At 50.4% G+C, this 16,887-nt stretch overlaps 7 non-coding genes across 7 annotated transcripts; all 7 read right to left on the bottom strand.

The window, feature by feature from the left end:
• Positions 1-2,143: 2,143 nt before the first annotated feature.
• LOC142731878 (U2 spliceosomal RNA) lies at positions 2,144-2,334 on the bottom strand. The gene has a single exon (XR_012879258.1). It is a non-coding gene; the product is annotated as a U2 spliceosomal RNA (small nuclear RNA).
• Positions 2,335-3,676: 1,342 nt separating this feature from the next.
• On the bottom strand, positions 3,677-3,867 carry LOC142731876 (U2 spliceosomal RNA). The gene has a single exon (XR_012879256.1). It is a non-coding gene; the product is annotated as a U2 spliceosomal RNA (small nuclear RNA).
• Positions 3,868-5,209: 1,342 nt separating this feature from the next.
• On the bottom strand, positions 5,210-5,400 carry LOC142731875 (U2 spliceosomal RNA). Its single transcript, XR_012879255.1, has one exon. It is a non-coding gene; the product is annotated as a U2 spliceosomal RNA (small nuclear RNA).
• Positions 5,401-6,724: 1,324 nt separating this feature from the next.
• On the bottom strand, positions 6,725-6,915 carry LOC142731873 (U2 spliceosomal RNA). Its single transcript, XR_012879254.1, has one exon. It is a non-coding gene; the product is annotated as a U2 spliceosomal RNA (small nuclear RNA).
• Positions 6,916-8,259: 1,344 nt separating this feature from the next.
• LOC142731872 (U2 spliceosomal RNA) lies at positions 8,260-8,450 on the bottom strand. The gene has a single exon (XR_012879253.1). It is a non-coding gene; the product is annotated as a U2 spliceosomal RNA (small nuclear RNA).
• A 1,348-nt stretch (positions 8,451-9,798) lies between these two features.
• On the bottom strand, positions 9,799-9,989 carry LOC142731871 (U2 spliceosomal RNA). Its single transcript, XR_012879252.1, has one exon. It is a non-coding gene; the product is annotated as a U2 spliceosomal RNA (small nuclear RNA).
• Positions 9,990-11,333: 1,344 nt separating this feature from the next.
• On the bottom strand, positions 11,334-11,521 carry LOC142731909 (U2 spliceosomal RNA). The gene has a single exon (XR_012879285.1). It is a non-coding gene; the product is annotated as a U2 spliceosomal RNA (small nuclear RNA).
• Positions 11,522-16,887: the final 5,366 nt, after the last annotated feature.

Below are 16,887 nucleotides of genomic sequence, written 5' to 3'. Positions count from 1 at the left end.
TGCCATTCCAGAAGCTCTGGGTGTTCAAGATTTTATGTGAGAAGCGGACCTCCCTGCAGTAACGACTGAGGAAGGTTTCAATGTCACACTCTGAGACAAATGGACTGAACATGCACATCACGAGCGGGACTTCTTCCTCCCCGTAGAGGAATAAAAAGTTCAGTCCATTTAGCCGCTCCTCACTCTGGTCCGCATCAGACAATCTTTTGTGCATGTTGTCGCAACATGCCGCGGCCGTAAAGGATACGGTGTACCGACCGCGGCTTTCCTGGTCGTTGAGACACAGGATGTCCGCCCGCTTGAGCCCCAGGAAGTCCAGCAGAATCACCTCCACAATGAAGCGAAGGTTCTTCCGCTGGCGATGGCCTTCTTCCACCTCGATGCGGACGGACTGGCGCAACCGGGTGTCCCCGGATGCAAATCCAAATGTATATGGCATTTTCAGTGCCTGGGGGCTAAGCCTGTCCCTTATAGCAGCAAGGGCTCAGATTCCACAATTAAGTGGAACCCTCCCCCAAGGCCAAGGATTAGGGTACCCCAGACACCTACGAAGCCCGATAAACGCCCTCGGAACGCTCTTAGAAAAACGCCTCAAGGCCGGTTGACCTCTTGGGTAAGGCGCGATCGCAACTCGTTGTCCGGGGGCTAAGCCCACTCCCCAAATAGCAGCAAGGGGGTGAAGTCTCTCTGTGAAAAGAGACGATCCCCCAAGGCCAAGGAGCAGGGTACCCCGGACACCTCCCAACAAAACCAGATGCAGAAATACTACACCTGATCTTGCCAAAAGGCCGAGAAGCGATAACCCGAGCGGCCCTTGCCTTGCCCGAGCCTGTCCCATACTGCTGTTCACCCCTTGCAGCGATTGATTCAGCCTACTCCTAGGCAATTCCATGGGGCCCTGCAGGCTCACACACATTTACAGCTACTAAGCGGGAGGGAGGTGAATAAAGGCCGGAGAGGAAGCTACACAGGATTTGCTTCTTTTGCTTGCACCACAATGCAGTGCTGAAAGAGGAGGAATCTACATAAAAACGCCTTCCTGGCAACGCCCAAATGCCCTCCTGCCATGCAGATAAACACTGGCAGCGGCAGCAAGTGCATGCCCACAGCCACCCCTTGTTCCTTCACACCTTGTATCAGCTGTAATCCAGTCCAGTCCAGTCCAGTGCTGCCTGCTGAGCAGCACTGACCAACACTGCCTGGGCCCAGGCTTTTATCTATCTCTGAGGCAGGCCCCATTATGATGTCAGAAAGCTGGCTCTGGAATCCTGAGGGCTCCACTATGACACGTGCAAAGTTCCGTCTGAACTTTATATAAGACGGTGCGGCTCAGTCAGTCACTCAGTGTTGCCTGAGAGGGCAACACTGCAACAGCCGGCCGCCAGGCTGTCTTTTTTTTGCACATTTATTTGCCTCCAGGAGGCCACAAGAGGGAGACAAGGGACTGCAAAATGGAAAATAGGCATCCACCAACTTTACAGACAACTTCTCTTTGCTCCTACAACCTCCATCCTTGCACAGTTTGTTATTCTTCCAGGTAACATAGTAACAAATCCAAATTGCTGCTCTCTTTGTAGGCAAGCAAGGGTTTGTTGCAACTGCAATTCTTACTTCTTCTTGGAAATGTAGGGACGACAGTACATTCCATCACATCCATCTAGTGTACACAGGTAGGTCCATTGTGGCGGGCGGGCTGCTTTAATGGCTGTTTGCTGTTCCCCCTACTCCACTCCACTATTTGACTGTGGTGCTGCATCAATCAATCAGTGGCTGGCTCAGGTGCAGCTCTTTAACCTACCTAAAAGGGAGGGCGGAGAGAAGACAAGGAAGGTGAATGAGCTGTTCCAATGTGAAATGCCGGAAACACAGAAACACAGAAGACACACACACACACACACACACACACACACACACACACACACACACACACACACACACACACACACACACACACACAAGAGGTGGCAATGTATTAATTAATTGCATTTAATAAATGAGCTCATTATCACACATGACTGTACAAATGCATTGTCCAACAGGTGTTGAAATAATGGGATTAAAAGGGGAGATCCCATCAGAAAGACAAAAACAATAGCAAACACAAATAGCACTTTTGGAATCTGATTTTAGTCAACACATAAGGGAAGGGTGCACCGGTCCTGGAAATACTGCAATACCAGGTCAATGCGTGGAGTGGACAGAGCAAGCTCTATTTCCATCTCCCTGTTCTAAAAATCCATTTAATATATGGTCCCCAGATAGGGGACGTATCAGATATTAAACTGATAAGAACAGATACTACACTTGATCTTAGCCAAAAGGCCGAGAAGCGATAACCCGAGCGGCCCTTGCCTTGCCCGAGCCTGTCCCATACTGCTGTTCACCCCTTGCAGCGATTGATTCAGCCTACTCCTAGGCAATTCCATGGGGCCCTGCAGGCTCACACACATTTACAGCTACTAAGCGGGAGGGAGGTGAATAAAGGCCGGAGAGGAAGCTACACAGGATTTGCTTCTTTTGCTTGCACCACAATGCAGTGCTGAAAGAGGAGGAATCTACATAAAAACGCCTTCCTGGCAACGCCCAAATGCCCTCCTGCCATGCAGATAAACACTGGCAGCGGCAGCAAGTGCATGCCCACAGCCACCCCTTGTTCCTTCACACCTTGTATCAGCTGTAATCCAGTCCAGTCCAGTCCAGTGCTGCCTGCTGAGCAGCACTGACCAACACTGCCTGGGCCCAGGCGCTTTTATCTATCTCTGAGGCAGGCCCCATTATGATGTCAGAAAGCTGGCTCTGGAATCCTGAGGGCTCCACTATGACACGTGCAAAGTTCCGTCTGAACTTTATATAAGACGGTGCGGCTCAGTCAGTCACTCAGTGTTGCCTGAGAGGGCAACACTGCAACAGCCGGCCGCCAGGCTGTCTTTTTTTTGCACATTTATTTGCCTCCAGGAGGCCACAAGAGGGAGACAAGGGACTGCAAAATGGAAAATAGGCATCCACCAACTTTACAGACAACTTCTCTTTGCTCCTACAACCTCCATCCTTGCACAGTTTGTTATTCTTCCAGGTAACATAGTAACAAATCCAAATTGCTGCTCTCTTTGTAGGCAAGCAAGGGTTTGTTGCAACTGCAATTCTTACTTCTTCTTGGAAATGTAGGGACGACAGTACATTCCATCACATCCATCTAGTGTACACAGGTAGGTCCATTGTGGCGGGCGGGCTGCTTTAATGGCTGTTTGCTGTTCCCCCTACTCCACTCCACTATTTGACTGTGGTGCTGCATCAATCAATCAGTGGCTGGCTCAGGTGCAGCTCTTTAACCTACCTAAAAGGGAGGGCGGAGAGAAGACAAGGAAGGTGAATGAGCTGTTCCAATGTGAAATGCCGGAAACACAGAAACACAGAAGACACACACACACACACACACACACACACACACACACACACACACACACACACACACACACACACACACACAACAAGAGGTGGCAATGTATTAATTAATTGCATTTAATAAATGAGCTCATTATCACACATGACTGTACAAATGCATTGTCCAACAGGTGTTGAAATAATGGGATTAAAAGGGGAGATCCCATCAGAAAGACAAAAACAATAGCAAACACAAATAGCACTTTTGGAATCTGATTTTAGTCAACACATAAGGGAAGGGTGCACCGGTCCTGGAAATACTGCAATACCAGGTCAATGCGTGGAGTGGACAGAGCAAGCTCTATTTCCATCTCCCTGTTCTAAAAATCCATTTAATATATGGTCCCCAGATAGGGGACGTATCAGATATTAAACTGATAAGAACAGATACTACACTTGATCTTAGCCAAAAGGCCGAGAAGCGATAACCCGAGCGGCCCTTGCCTTGCCCGAGCCTGTCCCATACTGCTGTTCACCCCTTGCAGCGATTGATTCAGCCTACTCCTAGGCAATTCCATGGGGCCCTGCAGGCTCACACACATTTACAGCTACTAAGCGGGAGGGAGGTGAATAAAGGCCGGAGAGGAAGCTACACAGGATTTGCTTCTTTTGCTTGCACCACAATGCAGTGCTGAAAGAGGAGGAATCTACATAAAAACGCCTTCCTGGCAACGCCCAAATGCCCTCCTGCCATGCAGATAAACACTGGCAGCGGCAGCAAGTGCATGCCCACAGCCACCCCTTGTTCCTTCACACCTTGTATCAGCTGTAATCCAGTCCAGTCCAGTCCAGTGCTGCCTGCTGAGCAGCACTGACCAACACTGCCTGGGCCCAGGCTTTTATCTATCTCTGAGGCAGGCCCCATTATGATGTCAGAAAGCTGGCTCTGGAATCCTGAGGGCTCCACTATGACACGTGCAAAGTTCCGTCTGAACTTTATATAAGACGGTGCGGCTCAGTCAGTCACTCAGTGTTGCCTGAGAGGGCAACACTGCAACAGCCGGCCGCCAGGCTGTCTTTTTTTTGCACATTTATTTGCCTCCAGGAGGCCACAAGAGGGAGACAAGGGACTGCAAAATGGAAAATAGGCATCCACCAACTTTACAGACAACTTCTCTTTGCTCCTACAACCTCCATCCTTGCACAGTTTGTTATTCTTCCAGGTAACATAGTAACAAATCCAAATTGCTGCTCTCTTTGTAGGCAAGCAAGGGTTTGTTGCAACTGCAATTCTTACTTCTTCTTGGAAATGTAGGGACGACAGTACATTCCATCACATCCATCTAGTGTACACAGGTAGGTCCATTGTGGCGGGCGGGCTGCTTTAATGGCTGTTTGCTGTTCCCCCTACTCCACTCCACTATTTGACTGTGGTGCTGCATCAATCAATCAGTGGCTGGCTCAGGTGCAGCTCTTTAACCTACCTAAAAGGGAGGGCGGAGAGAAGACAAGGAAGGTGAATGAGCTGTTCCAATGTGAAATGCCGGAAACACAGAAACACAGAAGACACACACACACACACACACACACACACACACACACACACACACACACACACACACACACACACACACACACAACAAGAGGTGGCAATGTATTAATTAATTGCATTTAATAAATGAGCTCATTATCACACATGACTGTACAAATGCATTGTCCAACAGGTGTTGAAATAATGGGATTAAAAGGGGAGATCCCATCAGAAAGACAAAAACAATAGCAAACACAAATAGCACTTTTGGAATCTGATTTTAGTCAACACATAAGGGAAGGGTGCACCGGTCCTGGAAATACTGCAATACCAGGTCAATGCGTGGAGTGGACAGAGCAAGCTCTATTTCCATCTCCCTGTTCTAAAAATCCATTTAATATATGGTCCCCAGATAGGGGACGTATCAGATATTAAACTGATAAGAACAGATACTACACTTGATCTTAGCCAAAAGGCCGAGAAGCGATAACCCGAGCGGCCCTTGCCTTGCCCGAGCCTGTCCCATACTGCTGTTCACCCCTTGCAGCGATTGATTCAGCCTACTCCTAGGCAATTCCATGGGGCCCTGCAGGCTCACACACATTTACAGCTACTAAGCGGGAGGGAGGTGAATAAAGGCCGGAGAGGAAGCTACACAGGATTTGCTTCTTTTGCTTGCACCACAATGCAGTGCTGAAAGAGGAGGAATCTACATAAAAACGCCTTCCTGGCAACGCCCAAATGCCCTCCTGCCATGCAGATAAACACTGGCAGCGGCAGCAAGTGCATGCCCACAGCCACCCCTTGTTCCTTCACACCTTGTATCAGCTGTAATCCAGTCCAGTCCAGTCCAGTGCTGCCTGCTGAGCAGCACTGACCAACACTGCCTGGGCCCAGGCTTTTATCTATCTCTGAGGCAGGCCCCATTATGATGTCAGAAAGCTGGCTCTGGAATCCTGAGGGCTCCACTATGACACGTGCAAAGTTCCGTCTGAACTTTATATAAGACGGTGCGGCTCAGTCAGTCACTCAGTGTTGCCTGAGAGGGCAACACTGCAACAGCCGGCCGCCAGGCTGTCTTTTTTTTGCACATTTATTTGCCTCCAGGAGGCCACAAGAGGGAGACAAGGGACTGCAAAATGGAAAATAGGCATCCACCAACTTTACAGACAACTTCTCTTTGCTCCTACAACCTCCATCCTTGCACAGTTTGTTATTCTTCCAGGTAACATAGTAACAAATCCAAATTGCTGCTCTCTTTGTAGGCAAGCAAGGGTTTGTTGCAACTGCAATTCTTACTTCTTCTTGGAAATGTAGGGACGACAGTACATTCCATCACATCCATCTAGTGTACACAGGTAGGTCCATTGTGGCGGGCGGGCTGCTTTAATGGCTGTTTGCTGTTCCCCCTACTCCACTCCACTATTTGACTGTGGTGCTGCATCAATCAATCAGTGGCTGGCTCAGGTGCAGCTCTTTAACCTACCTAAAAGGGAGGGCGGAGAGAAGACAAGGAAGGTGAATGAGCTGTTCCAATGTGAAATGCCGGAAACACAGAAACACAGAAGACACACACACACACACACACACACACACACACACACACACACACACACACACACAACAAGAGGTGGCAATGTATTAATTAATTGCATTTAATAAATGAGCTCATTATCACACATGACTGTACAAATGCATTGTCCAACAGGTGTTGAAATAATGGGATTAAAAGGGGAGATCCCATCAGAAAGACAAAAACAATAGCAAACACAAATAGCACTTTTGGAATCTGATTTTAGTCAACACATAAGGGAAGGGTGCACCGGTCCTGGAAATACTGCAATACCAGGTCAATGCGTGGAGTGGACAGAGCAAGCTCTATTTCCATCTCCCTGTTCTAAAAATCCATTTAATATATGGTCCCCAGATAGGGGACGTATCAGATATTAAACTGATAAGAACAGATACTACACTTGATCTTAGCCAAAAGGCCGAGAAGCGATAACCCGAGCGGCCCTTGCCTTGCCCGAGCCTGTCCCATACTGCTGTTCACCCCTTGCAGCGATTGATTCAGCCTACTCCTAGGCAATTCCATGGGGCCCTGCAGGCTCACACACATTTACAGCTACTAAGCGGGAGGGAGGTGAATAAAGGCCGGAGAGGAAGCTACACAGGATTTGCTTCTTTTGCTTGCACCACAATGCAGTGCTGAAAGAGGAGGAATCTACATAAAAACGCCTTCCTGGCAACGCCCAAATGCCCTCCTGCCATGCAGATAAACACTGGCAGCGGCAGCAAGTGCATGCCCACAGCCACCCCTTGTTCCTTCACACCTTGTATCAGCTGTAATCCAGTCCAGTCCAGTCCAGTGCTGCCTGCTGAGCAGCACTGACCAACACTGCCTGGGCCCAGGCTTTTATCTATCTCTGAGGCAGGCCCCATTATGATGTCAGAAAGCTGGCTCTGGAATCCTGAGGGCTCCACTATGACACGTGCAAAGTTCCGTCTGAACTTTATATAAGACGGTGCGGCTCAGTCAGTCACTCAGTGTTGCCTGAGAGGGCAACACTGCAACAGCCGGCCGCCAGGCTGTCTTTTTTTTGCACATTTATTTGCCTCCAGGAGGCCACAAGAGGGAGACAAGGGACTGCAAAATGGAAAATAGGCATCCACCAACTTTACAGACAACTTCTCTTTGCTCCTACAACCTCCATCCTTGCACAGTTTGTTATTCTTCCAGGTAACATAGTAACAAATCCAAATTGCTGCTCTCTTTGTAGGCAAGCAAGGGTTTGTTGCAACTGCAATTCTTACTTCTTCTTGGAAATGTAGGGACGACAGTACATTCCATCACATCCATCTAGTGTACACAGGTAGGTCCATTGTGGCGGGCGGGCTGCTTTAATGGCTGTTTGCTGTTCCCCCTACTCCACTCCACTATTTGACTGTGGTGCTGCATCAATCAATCAGTGGCTGGCTCAGGTGCAGCTCTTTAACCTACCTAAAAGGGAGGGCGGAGAGAAGACAAGGAAGGTGAATGAGCTGTTCCAATGTGAAATGCCGGAAACACAGAAACACAGAAGACACACACACACACACACACACACACACACACACACACACACACACACACACACACACACACACACACACACACAACAAGAGGTGGCAATGTATTAATTAATTGCATTTAATAAATGAGCTCATTATCACACATGACTGTACAAATGCATTGTCCAACAGGTGTTGAAATAATGGGATTAAAAGGGGAGATCCCATCAGAAAGACAAAAACAATAGCAAACACAAATAGCACTTTTGGAATCTGATTTTAGTCAACACATAAGGGAAGGGTGCACCGGTCCTGGAAATACTGCAATACCAGGTCAATGCGTGGAGTGGACAGAGCAAGCTCTATTTCCATCTCCCTGTTCTAAAAATCCATTTAATATATGGTCCCCAGATAGGGGACGTATCAGATATTAAACTGATAAGAACAGATACTACACTTGATCTTAGCCAAAAGGCCGAGAAGCGATAACCCGAGCGGCCCTTGCCTTGCCCGAGCCTGTCCCATACTGCTGTTCACCCCTTGCAGCGATTGATTCAGCCTACTCCTAGGCAATTCCATGGGGCCCTGCAGGCTCACACACATTTACAGCTACTAAGCGGGAGGGAGGTGAATAAAGGCCGGAGAGGAAGCTACACAGGATTTGCTTCTTTTGCTTGCACCACAATGCAGTGCTGAAAGAGGAGGAATCTACATAAAAACGCCTTCCTGGCAACGCCCAAATGCCCTCCTGCCATGCAGATAAACACTGGCAGCGGCAGCAAGTGCATGCCCACAGCCACCCCTTGTTCCTTCACACCTTGTATCAGCTGTAATCCAGTCCAGTCCAGTCCAGTGCTGCCTGCTGAGCAGCACTGACCAACACTGCCTGGGCCCAGGCTTTTATCTATCTCTGAGGCAGGCCCCATTATGATGTCAGAAAGCTGGCTCTGGAATCCTGAGGGCTCCACTATGACACGTGCAAAGTTCCGTCTGAACTTTATATAAGACGGTGCGGCTCAGTCAGTCACTCAGTGTTGCCTGAGAGGGCAACACTGCAACAGCCGGCCGCCAGGCTGTCTTTTTTTTGCACATTTATTTGCCTCCAGGAGGCCACAAGAGGGAGACAAGGGACTGCAAAATGGAAAATAGGCATCCACCAACTTTACAGACAACTTCTCTTTGCTCCTACAACCTCCATCCTTGCACAGTTTGTTATTCTTCCAGGTAACATAGTAACAAATCCAAATTGCTGCTCTCTTTGTAGGCAAGCAAGGGTTTGTTGCAACTGCAATTCTTACTTCTTCTTGGAAATGTAGGGACGACAGTACATTCCATCACATCCATCTAGTGTACACAGGTAGGTCCATTGTGGCGGGCGGGCTGCTTTAATGGCTGTTTGCTGTTCCCCCTACTCCACTCCACTATTTGACTGTGGTGCTGCATCAATCAATCAGTGGCTGGCTCAGGTGCAGCTCTTTAACCTACCTAAAAGGGAGGGCGGAGAGAAGACAAGGAAGGTGAATGAGCTGTTCCAATGTGAAATGCCGGAAACACAGAAACACAGAAGACACACACACACACACACACACACACACACACACACACACACACACACACACACACACACACACACACACACACACACAACAAGAGGTGGCAATGTATTAATTAATTGCATTTAATAAATGAGCTCATTATCACACATGACTGTACAAATGCATTGTCCAACAGGTGTTGAAATAATGGGATTAAAAGGGGAGATCCCATCAGAAAGACAAAAACAATAGCAAACACAAATAGCACTTTTGGAATCTGATTTTAGTCAACACATAAGGGAAGGGTGCACCGGTCCTGGAAATACTGCAATACCAGGTCAATGCGTGGAGTGGACAGAGCAAGCTCTATTTCCATCTCCCTGTTCTAAAAATCCATTTAATATATGGTCCCCAGATAGGGGACGTATCAGATATTAAACTGATAAGAACAGATACTACACTTGATCTTAGCCAAAAGGCCGAGAAGCGATAACCCGAGCGGCCCTTGCCTTGCCCGAGCCTGTCCCATACTGCTGTTCACCCCTTGCAGCGATTGATTCAGCCTACTCCTAGGCAATTCCATGGGGCCCTGCAGGCTCACACACATTTACAGCTACTAAGCGGGAGGGAGGTGAATAAAGGCCGGAGAGGAAGCTACACAGGATTTGCTTCTTTTGCTTGCACCACAATGCAGTGCTGAAAGAGGAGGAATCTACATAAAAACGCCTTCCTGGCAACGCCCAAATGCCCTCCTGCCATGCAGATAAACACTGGCAGCGGCAGCAAGTGCATGCCCACAGCCACCCCTTGTTCCTTCACACCTTGTATCAGCTGTAATCCAGTCCAGTCCAGTCCAGTGCTGCCTGCTGAGCAGCACTGACCAACACTGCCTGGGCCCAGGCTTTTATCTATCTCTGAGGCAGGCCCCATTATGATGTCAGAAAGCTGGCTCTGGAATCCTGAGGGCTCCACTATGACACGTGCAAAGTTCCGTCTGAACTTTATATAAGACGGTGCGGCTCAGTCAGTCACTCAGTGTTGCCTGAGAGGGCAACACTGCAACAGCCGGCCGCCAGGCTGTCTTTTTTTTGCACATTTATTTGCCTCCAGGAGGCCACAAGAGGGAGACAAGGGACTGCAAAATGGAAAATAGGCATCCACCAACTTTACAGACAACTTCTCTTTGCTCCTACAACCTCCATCCTTGCACAGTTTGTTATTCTTCCAGGTAACATAGTAACAAATCCAAATTGCTGCTCTCTTTGTAGGCAAGCAAGGGTTTGTTGCAACTGCAATTCTTACTTCTTCTTGGAAATGTAGGGACGACAGTACATTCCATCACATCCATCTAGTGTACACAGGTAGGTCCATTGTGGCGGGCGGGCTGCTTTAATGGCTGTTTGCTGTTCCCCCTACTCCACTCCACTATTTGACTGTGGTGCTGCATCAATCAATCAGTGGCTGGCTCAGGTGCAGCTCTTTAACCTACCTAAAAGGGAGGGCGGAGAGAAGACAAGGAAGGTGAATGAGCTGTTCCAATGTGAAATGCCGGAAACACAGAAACACAGAAGACACACACACACACACACACACACACACACACACACACACACACACACACACACACACACACACACACACACACAACAAGAGGTGGCAATGTATTAATTAATTGCATTTAATAAATGAGCTCATTATCACACATGACTGTACAAATGCATTGTCCAACAGGTGTTGAAATAATGGGATTAAAAGGGGAGATCCCATCAGAAAGACAAAAACAATAGCAAACACAAATAGCACTTTTGGAATCTGATTTTAGTCAACACATAAGGGAAGGGTGCACCGGTCCTGGAAATACTGCAATACCAGGTCAATGCGTGGAGTGGACAGAGCAAGCTCTATTTCCATCTCCCTGTTCTAAAAATCCATTTAATATATGGTCCCCAGATAGGGGACGTATCAGATATTAAACTGATAAGAACAGATTTTTTGATTGAAAATTGCTTTATTGACAATCAATCGTCATCATACAAACATTACTGCGACGCAGCGCAAGCCATGAAGCAGTAAATAATAAATAATAACAGTCGTCAAACATAACATGACAGTATAATACACAGTACAGGCTAGCCTATGCTATACATTACATCACATGCTACACTAACATTCTTGCATTCACTAAAGCCAAACAACAAAGCATTACAGACAAGTGATGGGATAGGGGAGTGGGTAGGAGGGGATAGGGAAGGGGGAAATCACAGGCCCGAAGCTTTATTGAAAGACAACACACAAGAAGGGAGAGTGGGGGGAAGGGGAGTATCAGTCCTCTTCCTCATCGACGTCCGGGCTGTCCCAGGTGGAATAGTCTCTGAGCAGGCTGTGGATCAGCCTGCGGCAGTCCTGGACGGACACACTCTCTCTCCGCAAAATCAGACGGTTCCTGGCGAACCATATAGCGTCCTTAAAGCAGTTCATAAGGCGCCAGGCTTCCTGGATTGCTCCATCCGTGGTATTCCCAGGAAATAGTCCATAAAGTACCGAGCGGTACGACAGTCTGTTCCTGGGTACTGAGTCCTTGAGTTCATGTTCCAAGGCTTTCAACAGACCCTGTGCAAAGGGGCACTGCCAGAAAATGTGCAAAGATGTTTCCTCCGTGAAGGGGCACCTGGGGCAGTACCGGGTCTTGCACAGGTTGCGGGCATGCATGAATGACCTAAGAGGCAGTCCTCCCTGGATGGCCATCCATGAAATGTCCTTGTGCCCGTTGGTCAACCTGCCAGATGACACGTTAGTCCAAACAGTCTCCAACGTGTCGGCATGAAGCCCTGGAACAGACTCCAGTGAGTCCTTTGCTCTGATGTGCTTGTGGATCGTCTTAGGTTTCCACAAGTCGGGCTTAAGACCCTCCAGTTGATGCTCCCTCACAAACCGGACGACATCTCCGTAGAACCAGGGAGCGTGCCAGTTGTAAGGGAAGGAGCTGTCCCACTTGTCCCAGCCAAAACCTCGCCAGAGGGGAAGGAGGAAGTAGCGGGACATGGCCTTGCCCGCAGAGCCGTTTGCTGTCCTCAGAGTCCTACGAACACAGTCACATACAAAAGCGATCCGCAGCAGAGTGGGAATGTCGGGTATACCCTTCCCACCTTTGCGGGGCTCCTTGTACATAACAGTCCGCTTTACTCTGTCCATTTTCGAGCCCCAGATGAAGCGAAACACAGTCCTGGTAATGGCCCTCGAGACGGTGGCAAGAGGGGGCCATGCCTGTGCAGTGTATTGTAGCACAGGCAAGACTTCGTTACGCAGGACCATTGCTTTGCCCTCAATAGTGAGTTGTCTGAGGCTCCACAGTCCGATCCTTTGGTTGACTTTGGCCAAGCGTTCTTCCCACGACTTTAGGGCTGCACCTTCCTTACCGAACCAGACTCCCAGAATTTTGATGAAGTCCGGCTTGATAGTAAACGGGAAGGAGGCAGGAGAAGGCAGGTACCACTTTCCGAAGAGCATGGCTTCCGACTTCCCGCAGTTGACTTTTGCCCCTGAAGCGCGTCCGAACTCCTCGCAGGTCTGGACGAGTGCAGTCACCGAACTCTGGTCAGCGCAGAAGACGGTCACGTCGTCCATGTACAGCGAGCATTTGACCTCGAAGTGTCCTGGACCTGGTGCGGTGATCCCTCTGATCTCTCCATTCTGCCGGATAGCCTCTGCGAAGAGCTCTATAACACAAACAAAAAGGAGAGGTGAAAGAGGACAGCCTTGTCTAACCCCCGACGATACAGGAAAGGGGTCAGTCTTCCAGCCGTTCACCAGCACCGAGCTGTAAATGTCGCAATACATCAGGTTAACATACAAACAGAACAACCTGCCGAGCCGCAGCCTACGCAGAGCCTTACCCATGAATTCGTGAGAGACCCGGTCAAAAGCCTTCTCCTGATCCAGACTGACCAGGGCCGCGTGTGTACGGCGGCTTTGCATGTAATGCACCGTGTCCCTCACCAGGGCAAGACTGTCGGCCACCCTACGGCCAGGAATGCCGCAGGTTTGGTCCGATCCGATGATCTGTCCGATGACAACCTTCAGTCTGTTGGCCAATACTTTGGCGAGGATCTTGTAGTCCACGTTCAGGAGAGAGATGGGACGCCAGTTTTTCAGGTCACATCTCTCCCCCTTCCGCTTATACAAGATCGTGATCATGCCTTCTCTCAAGGACGGTGGCATTCTACCCTCCACCACCATCTCCTCATAGAGCTCCAGCAGGTCCGGACTGATCAAGTCCCCCAGCGCTACATAGAGCTCTGCTGGGAGACCATCACTGCCCGGGGTCCTGCCGGGTCTGAAGGATTTAGCGGCAGAGAGCAGTTCCTCCACCGTCAGGGGTACATCCATAGCCTCCGTACCTGCAGGATCAAGATGATTAGTGATACCTGACAGGAATTTATCGGCGGCTTCGGGGTCAGTGGTTTTCCGGGAGTAGAGGCTTCGGTAGTAGTCTGTGACGACTCCCATCACCTCCTTCTTCCCAGAATGCATGTTTCCGGTCTCATCTCGAAGTTCCTTCAGGGGCGTGTGGCCGGCATGGAGTTTCCTGAAAAAGAACGAGTTACATTTCTCACCCTTCTCCAGGTTCTCCACCTTGGAACGAAAGACAATTCGCTTGGATTCCTCCTCAAAGTGCCTTTTCAGGCCCTTTTTGGCTTCCTCCAGCTCCTTCCTGACGTCCCAGCCGCATTGAAGGAGGTCTTGCAGGGATCGCAGCTGACGCTGCATCTCTCTGAAGTCTCTCTTCCTCTCACACGCCTGTTGACGACTTTTTGCCTGAAAGAAACAACGAAATTCAACTTTAACATATTCCCACCAGTCACAGGTTTTGTCAAAGAAAACTTTATCATTCCTCCAAACAATATAGGCGTCTCTAAGTTCCGCCAGTACCTCCTCTCTTTCCAGCAGGGCACAATTCAGCTTCCAGGAGCCAGGGCCGGGAGGAAAACCGTGGCCGATGGCACCCTGGAAGAGAATGGCCCTGTGGTCAGAGAAGAAGCAGGGGACCATGGAGTGCCCATGCTGCTTGACTGCCCGGGAGGTGAACACAAAGTCAATCCGAGAACGAAGTGAGCCATCGGGTCGGCTCCATGAATAGTTCACAGAGCCAATCCCCATGGAGCCCGCAACGTCCTGCAAGGATGCTTCGGTTACCATCTCGATAAGCAGTTTGGAACTGACATCCAGTTTGATTGAAGTGCCGGAACTTCGTCCATCCTCTTCGATGGGGCAGTTGAAGTCCCCGGCCATCACCACTGCCCTAGTGGTGGCGAGCTGGGTCCGCAGGGTCTGGAATAGTTCCAGGCGCTCAGCCTTCATAGGGGGAGCGTACACGTTGATGAGCCTAATCGGCTCTCCTGCCCAGGAACCGTCTACGACCAACAAGCGGCCGCAGGCGAGCTCCTGGACAGAGTCAACAGTAAATACGCTTCCCCTAATCAGGATGGCAACCCCTGCAGACTTACAGTCGCCCCCACCAGACCAGTAGGACGGGCCATGGGTCCACTGCCTGGCCAGATGATGGTATGACCTGGAAGAGGGGAGAGTACATTCCTGCAGCATAAATACATCACTCGACTGCTTGGAAAGAAAAGTTAGCACCATCTGACATCTAGTCCTATCTCTAACACTCCTCACATTGAGGCTAAAGATGTTAAGTTTAGCAGCCATGGGGGAGAATAAAGAAGGTCAGTGCAAACGATACACCTTAGTTACCAGTCCGGTCGGGCGGATCCTCCTCTCCTGGCGGGTCCGAAAGATCCAGCAGGCCCTCTGACAAAAATTGTTCCAGGATTGTAGCCACCTGGATGTCTGTTGTGAAGTCGATGACCTCAGGTTCAGACACGAGTTCCTCCACCATCTGCTCCATTTCCTCCTGCTGCGCAAGGGAATCTTCGCAGATTTCCACGACTTGTCGCTTTGAGGACTCAGCAGCTGGGCTGTCCCTCACCTTTCTCTTCCTCTGGATGGCACCTGAGGAGACAAGAGGGGGAAAATCCTCCAGGGAGAGGACTCCAGCAGCTGGAGGGGAAGATGTTAGTGCTGCTGGAGCTGGGGAGAAGGGAGGCTGGGTTGGGAGAGGTGCAGGTGACAGGACCACTGAGATGGGTGGGTAGGAGAAGGTGAGAGCCTCAGTGGGGGTGACAGGGGTTGGGGACGGGGGGGTGGGGAGGGCCGGGCGAGGGAGGGTGGGAAGGGTAGGGCGAGGGAGGGCCGGGAGACGGGGGGGAGGGACTGTCGTCTTCTTACCATCCTTCTTATTCCCGGTCTTCTGCGCCGCTGGAGCTCTGGCTGGGGCGGGGTTCCCTCTGGCCGGAGCTTTCGCCGCTACAGTTGCCCAGGATCGATCCCTCTTCGGGCAGTCCTTGTAGGAGTGGGCTGCTTGTCCGCAGAGGTTGCACATTGTCCGTTTCGGGCAGTCTTTGGTCTCGTGTCCTGTTACCCGGCAGTTCTTGCAGGCGTCCTCCTTGCAGTCCTTCACCGAATGACCCTTCTTGCTGCATCTCCTGCAGATCTGCGGCATGTCCGGGTAGTAGATGAGGCCGTAGGAGTTGCCCAGCGAGAATGACTGGGGCAGGTGTTGGAGGCCATCTTCCGCGCTGGAATCCTTGTTCAGTCGGACGATTACCGACCACTTGCCAGTCCAGAAGCCGAGTCCGTTCAGGATGTGGGTGGGTTCCCTCACCACTGTGCAGAACCGCTTCAGGAGCGTGGTGATGTCTTTGCCGGGGGTGTGTGGGTTCCGCATTGAGACCGTCACCCGCCTTTCCTCTCTTTGGACAGGGCAGTTGCCCACAAAGCGAGAGAAAGGGGATTCAGGCCTCGCCGCTTTCACCATCTCCCAGTACCTTCTGCAGATGTTGATCGAAGCGAAGGTCACGAAGAACATCCCGGTCATGAAGGCCTGGATGCTGATGGTCTCCGGCTTAGCGAAGCCCTGATCCAGGAGCATCTTCTGGCAGAACACTTCTTCCGTCATGTCCGGCACTCTCCCGTCCACCTCCTTGAGCTTCAGGGCCACCGTCTGCTTCATCCAGGGCTCCAGGGTTGGAGCAGCCTGGTTCGGCTTCCTGGTGGCCTGTTGGCCTGAGGAGGCTTCAGGAGGAGATGTCCTGGCCTGGGCCGGCTCACCTGGTCCATCAGCCTTCTCCTTCTGGGTGGCAGGGTTGCTGGTTGAGGCCATGGCTTCTTCCAGCTGTTCCTGTCGCTTGGGGAGGATCTTCGATAGCTCTTTCCCGAAGGGGGCGGAGCTATGCAAATCTTCTCCTTGCTGGCCGAGGTTCTTCCACGAAATTTCTTCCGCAGCGGTTCCTCGTCGAGCTTCTTCTTCTGCGGCCGAGCTTCTTCGAA

The sequence above is a fragment of the Rhinoderma darwinii genome, unplaced genomic scaffold, assembly GCF_050947455.1.
Source record: "Rhinoderma darwinii isolate aRhiDar2 unplaced genomic scaffold, aRhiDar2.hap1 Scaffold_875, whole genome shotgun sequence".
NCBI lineage: Eukaryota > Metazoa > Chordata > Amphibia > Anura > Rhinodermatidae > Rhinoderma > Rhinoderma darwinii.
This window is presented reverse-complemented; position numbering and strand designations above follow the sequence as displayed.